The following is a 6,533-nucleotide window of genomic DNA, read 5'->3' on the forward strand; positions in this document are numbered from 1 at the left end:
GTTCCCATGAGTTCTAATGACAGCCTATGTGGCCCTCACTTCCTTCTCCTTCCCCACCAAGAGCACTTCTCATTATCTGCCTCACCTAGTTGTGAGTTGGATAGTTCTGTTGCTACCTGTGTCAAATTCTGTAAGATACACAGATAGACCATAGATCAGTCATTGTGTGTTTTCTGCTTAGCTCCATATGTAGCAGCGCCCCTATTACTACCTATCAAATTGAACTAAATGCACGTCTTCCCCAGAACATGGAGTAAAACACTTAGATCCCCTCACTTATTCAATCTGGATCTCGGAATATAGAGATTTAGATTGAATAAAGGAGGTAAGAAGAATTCAGAGTTGCTAACTTTCAGAAATCGTCTTCACGTGGAATCTATAAATCTTTAGCAGGAAGCTGCATTTATGTAAACATGTATTGAATTTAAGGATTTCAGTGCATATTATTTTTGCTTTTTTCTTTCTTCTCCACCCCATGGTTCTGTAGCAGTATATATTTTAAACAACATTTCCACGCAAAGTTTCTGTGACTGCTCCAAATAGATTGGATTTAATGTTTAATATTCTGCTCTTAGTTATTAAGGACATCCACCCTGCCCCAGTGTCCCTGGAGCTACCAGCATAGAGAAGCCAAGTAGAGAAAGGAAGGGAGCATGATTCCCAGATTCTTGGTCAGTGTTAAGACTCTCCAGCTGTGGACGCTTAAACACGTGAATATATTTCTAAGCCTTAATTTCCCATCTGTAAAATGGAGATTATAATAGCATTGTTCTTGCAGCAATGTTGTAAGAATTCAGCTAGAAGCCATATGCAAAATCACTTGCTAATATGTCAGAAAAATGATGCTAATGATAATTATCAGTGCTGCACCATTGCAGTTCCCCAAACATAGTTCTGAGCTTCCGCAATACCTAGTAGATAGGGAAAATCATAGTTTAAATATGGAGACGTTTAGGGAGAGGAAGCTCAACAGTTCTTTGAAAAAGAAACTTTAACCCTCTGTGCACAGAGAAATTTCCCCTGCGGATACACACAGGAGACTGGGAATCTTCTAATGAATGATATACTTGGGGCCATTTGGAAGAAACAAAGACTTTCTTCCTGGGAATGTTTTTCACAGGGATACCTAGGAAAAGTTGAGGGTACAACATGGGATTGCCATTCAGTCAAGGGGTTCCTTGGCAGCCAGACTTTTTGTTTCTTGCAAAGCCCTTTCTTGGGCTTGAGAATTTCTCAGTATCAGAGAACGCATTCATTACCTACAGACCCTCCACAGGTAGAAGTGGGTCGAGGAGATTACAAAAGAGAGCGAGCTCATTTCTCTTTGGGTGTCAGCCTCACCTATCATGGGGCAGAGAATCAAGTATCCATGATTTCCTGTAACTATCTTATTTGAAAAGTTGGAAGAAGACTAAAATCTTTACTAGAATATAGCACTTGACCAAGAGAAAAATCCCTGACTAAAATGCTTTCTTGCTCCAAAGTAAACTATAAAGTCACAAATTTATATCAATGAGCACAACTCTCCTTTGCCTAATGCTCAAATATTTAGCAAATATTTGTTGGGCATCTATTATGGGCCTAACAATACTATTATTCATAAGAAGCATACAATAAAAATAATAGCAAACACTTACTGGATGCTTTCTATGAGCCAAAAAACAATTCTGGATATTCTTGGTCTTAAAACAAAATATTGACATAACACACAAAAAAAATATTGACATCACACACACACACACACACACACACACACACACACACACCCCCCTACCTCTGAGTTGTGGAATCCACTCTGGACTCAGGAACAGCCTCTTCTCCAGGCACTCACTACCAACAGTGGCTTTCTCCTGGATCGTGGGCAGTGAGTCCTCCCTCCTTGCTGTTTTCTCTGACGTGATGAGGTAACACCAAGCAGTGTCCTTCCCCCAGAGAAAAAGCTCTTCCTGGGCTGGGCGCAGTGGCCCACGCTGGTAATCCTAGCACTTTGGGAGGCCGTAGCAGGCAGATAATGAGGTCAGGAGTTTGAGACCAACTGGCCAATATGGTGAAAACCCGTCTCTACTAAAAATACAAAAATTAGCCAGGCATGGTGGTGGGCACCTGTAATCCCAGCTACTTGAGAGGCTGAAGCAGGAGAATTGCTTGCACCTGGGAGGGGGAGGGTGCAGTGAACTGAGATGGCGCCGACTGCACTCAAGTCTGGCGACAGAGTGAGACTCTGTCCCAAGAAAAAAAAAAGAAAAAGAAAAAGCTTTTCCCTTGTCCAAGCACAGTGACTTCAAACATGAAGAACCAGACCGGAGGCAGCTTCTCAAGGGATGCGGTGCTGTTCTGGGCCACCAGCAGGCTCTGGGGTGCCCGTGGAGAGAGTGTTACTCACCTAGTTGACCATGCAGGTCCAGCGCAGACAGAAGTGTCTGAGGTCCTGAAGGGAAAGACCTGTTGGAGCCATACCCTGGAAATGCAGAAACCTTTCCTCTTACTTCCACCAGGCTGCAGAGGGCGAGGGTCCTGGCATGTCCTCTTGCAAAGGGAGCAAGGGGATTGCTGAGATGGTAGCCCTGAGAAGATGGGGATGTGTCTTGTAGGCCCAAGGCTAGCATGGCTAGTCAGCACCATCCAAATTCCCTGCAGGAAAAAAGGACACATTCAGAAAGGAAGGGTGAAGCAGTGCCCATGCTGGGAAAATACAGATTCCAGTATTGGCCCCACATCCCTTCAAAGAGCAAGTCTACACTTAAGAATCTCATTTAAGTCAAATATCACAAACAGGCACCCACGTGTCTGCAATCTTCTTTTCTACTGGAACTGCCTGTTAAGCCTCTCTCCTGGAAGTGATGGTGAGAGCTGCTTCCTAACTGCTTCACAACCCCACCCATTCTCTGCAAGGCAGTTAGAGGGAGGATTCCAGATTGCAAACCTGACTCCCTTGCCGCTGCACTTGAAATAAACCCGTAGAGGTTCCCCAGCATCTCAGGATAAAGGTGGACTCCCATAAGAATTTCTAAGGCCCTACCTGATCTCTTCCTGCCAACATCCCAGGCTTTGGTTCCAGAATCCTTCTTTTCACCCTCAGACCCTCAATATTCCACAGTTTCCTTCTGAACTCTCGATTCCAGGCCTGGCATAAGCCCCATCCACTCCTTCCCCAACTTGTATTCCTCCTGTCTTCTCAACCCTCAAGCCTCTGGGTCACATCAGCAGAGAATCTCTGCGTCCTCATGGGGTCTCTTCCCATAAACTCACCCATTGTTTCTGACACCTGGCCAGCTGTTGACAATGACATCCCTGTGGTGAGCCCAGCATGGGCTCTCAACGATGGCTCAGGAAGTTGGTGGAATGAACATATTGAAGATAGGAGGCAGAAGACCACCAAGAAGCTAACTCCCAACCAAATCTAGACCAACACGAGAGTGGCTTCAAGGCTGATGCAGTGGCTGTCCCAGATCAGCCAGTTCCTCACCTCTTCCTGAGGCCAAACGAACCACAGCTTCTGAGAAAGTGCACGATGAGAAGGAACTGGCTAGAGTTCTCGTACCTGGTCGCAATCCCGTTCTCCTCTGATTGCAGTCAACAGGAACATCTGTCTTCCCCCTTGGTACTGCCTTTTTTTTAAGTGCTGTGATTGTGTGTGTGTGTTTTTTTAATTTTTTATTTGTATTTATTTATTTAGAGACGGTTTTTACTCCGACTGCAGTGGCACGATTTCAGCTCACTGCAACCTCTGCTTCCCAGGTTCAGGCAATTCTCCTGTCTCAGCCACCTAAGTAGCTGGGATTACAGGTGTCTACCACCACACCTGGCTAATTTTTGTATTTTTAGTAGACATGAGTTTCACCATGTTGGCCAGACTGGTCTCGAACTCCTGACCTCAGGTGATCTGCCCGCCTTAGCCTCCCAAAGTGCTGGGATTACAGGCATGAACCACTGCGCTAGGCCTGTGATTGTGTTTTAAATGCAGGCGCATTGTAGATGCTAATAGACATCTTGTGATGTGCCGATAGACATCCACAGGATGATACAATGCACGTTCTAGGCTCCCACGGTCTGGGTTTTACTGGGGGTATTTCCCCCTATTTCTGAAATAGAGTCATTTTCCCTTTAGGGACATAGGGCTCAGTGCATCTGTCACTGCTGGGTTTAGGTCATAATCCCAGATGACTGTGCAGCAGAGGTTCCAAAATTCCCCCTTCTCGGCATTCTGACATTGAGGGTGTACTAACGTGAAGATAATGGCATTGGAAAGCTGCAGCTTTAACTGCGATCGGCCAAATCCACCTCCCTCCTCCAGACACCCACTGGTCTGAAGCTTCCAGGGCAAGACTTCACACCAAGTTCAGCGAGCCTGGCAAAGCTCACTGGGGAGCGCAGGGAGGATGGATCGACTCCCACTATGAATATGATCGAAAAAATCCAAGCAGAAAATACAAACAATGCTTTGTTTCTATACAAAACTTAGTCCCGTGGGAAATTACACTTAGATGATTTATGGAGTGCGGGTCTTTAGCTGTATTACACTTTGCGTTGCCGACAAAGACAACAATAATGTGTAATTGATTCCGCTTGGAACTCAGAGAGTCAATAAAGAACTTTGTTTATCCATAATTTCGTTGGGCAAATCTCCCAGATGGTACTGAAATGTTGCATTTTTAAGATGTTGAGTTTGGTCCAGGAGGATCATAAATTATAAAGATAATGTGTCTTTCGTATCGTTACAGTCATCTAATCGTAATCACAATTAGAGTCACTGAAATCTAACTACATTGTATTTTAGTATTACTCTCGACATTTTTAAAGCTTCATTTATTTAAGAGGCAGAAGTCAAAATATGGGCTTCAGTAATTCCAAGGCTCCACTTGCTAATGCAAGGTCAAATTTACAAATTAAAACCTTTCATGAAAATAAAAATGTAATGCTCTCATAACAGGAATCAGCAGAACAAATATATACTCTTCAGTAGGTTTTACGTTCCCTTTCTCGCTCTATGGTAAGAGGCTTTAGCTACGTTCCTAGGAAACTAACACTGTCTCTGCAATAATTTTCTACTACCCGAAACATGTAATTTGTGCTTTCATTAAAGATAAAATTATTTCTCTTATGGTTGCATCACAGAAAAATATTTAAATAGAGAATCACAAAATTGGGAAGGGCAGGTTTGGATTGGCGTGACTTAAATATAAAATTATGGCTTATGAGATGCCTCTGGAGGCCCCTGGTGGGTGCTGCTCCTTGGCCGGGCAGGCCTGCCAGTGCCAACGAGACCGGTGCACCAGCATGGCCCACGTGACTCCCTCCCAAGGGAGCGACAGAGCCTGCATACTAAGACACCATGGACAGAGAAAGCAAACAGTACTTTAAAAATGAGCCCCTGAGTGGAAAATTACCCTGGCAGAAGCTCCAGATTGCAGGCATTGGCTTATAATAGAGCTGCTTCTCCCGAGGGCAACCCCCCTCACCTGCTCCAGGTGAGAGGCCTCAAGGATTTAGGTATCAAAGAATGGTTAATGATTCTCTCAAGTAATGGCAGAAAGCCCAGCTGGCTTCTGACCAGAGGGGAAGAGACACAGGCAAGGGAAGGACGTGGAAGAGACTAGGGCAGCAGTTCTGAAACTCCAGAGGCCTCTGAATCACCTGCAGGGTTTGCTGAACCCAAACTGCAGGCCTACACCCCCAGAGTCTGGTCCATCGGATTGCAAGGGGGCCTGAGTATTTGCATTTCTAATAAGTCCCCACGAGCTGCAGCTGCTGCTGGCCCCCAAACCACACTTAGGGAAGCACAGTGCTCAGGCCTGCTTCCTCCAATGGCCGCCCTTGGGCCAGCGCTGTCAGCATCGCCTGGAGGCTTGTTGGAAATGCACCATCTCAGGCCCACCCCAAACCTATCACTCAGAAGCCACAGCTTAACAAGATTCTCCGGGTGGTTCATGCACACATTAATGTTTGTTCAGGGTCATACTACATTATTTAACGTCCTTCCTGCTCCCGGATTCAACCAATGTACTTCTTTTTTTTTTTTTTTTAATTTTTTATTGGATTTTAGGTTTTGGGGTACATGAGCAGAGCGTGCAAGACAGTTGCGTAGGTACACACATGGCAGTGTGATTTGCTTTCCTTCTCCCCTTCATCCACATTTGGCATTTCTCCCCAGGCTATCCCTCCCCACCTCCCCCTCCAACTGGCCCTCCCCTTTTCCCCCCAATAGACCCCAGTGTTTAGTACTCCCCTCCTGTGTCCATGTGTTCTCATTTTTATCACCCGCCTATAAGTGAGAATATGCGGTGTTTCATTTTCTGTTCTTGTGTCAGTTTGCTGAGGATGATGTTCTCCAGATTCATCCATGTCCCTACAAATGACACAAACTCATCATTTCTGATTGCTGCATAATATTCCATGGTGTATATGTGCCACATTTTTCCAATCCAGTCTATTATCAATGGGCATTTGGGTTGATTCCAGGTCTTTGCTATTGTAAACAGTGCTGCAATGAACATTCGTGTACATGTGTCCTTATAGTAGAATGATTTATAGTC

At 45.0% G+C, this 6,533-nt stretch overlaps 1 long non-coding RNA gene across 1 annotated transcript in view; it reads right to left on the reverse strand.

The window, feature by feature from the left end:
- The window catches only part of LOC118146430 (uncharacterized), a 40,813-nt gene extending 38,182 nt beyond the window's left edge, over positions 1-2,631 (reverse strand). The window contains exon 1 of the long non-coding RNA XR_004732261.3: positions 1,775-2,631. This is a non-coding gene — a long non-coding RNA (uncharacterized LOC118146430). The remainder of the gene's footprint in view (positions 1-1,774) is intronic.
- Positions 2,632-6,533: the final 3,902 nt, after the last annotated feature.

The sequence above is a fragment of the Callithrix jacchus genome, chromosome 12 (assembly GCF_049354715.1).
Source record: "Callithrix jacchus isolate 240 chromosome 12, calJac240_pri, whole genome shotgun sequence".
NCBI classification, from domain to species: Eukaryota; Metazoa; Chordata; class Mammalia; order Primates; family Cebidae; genus Callithrix; species Callithrix jacchus.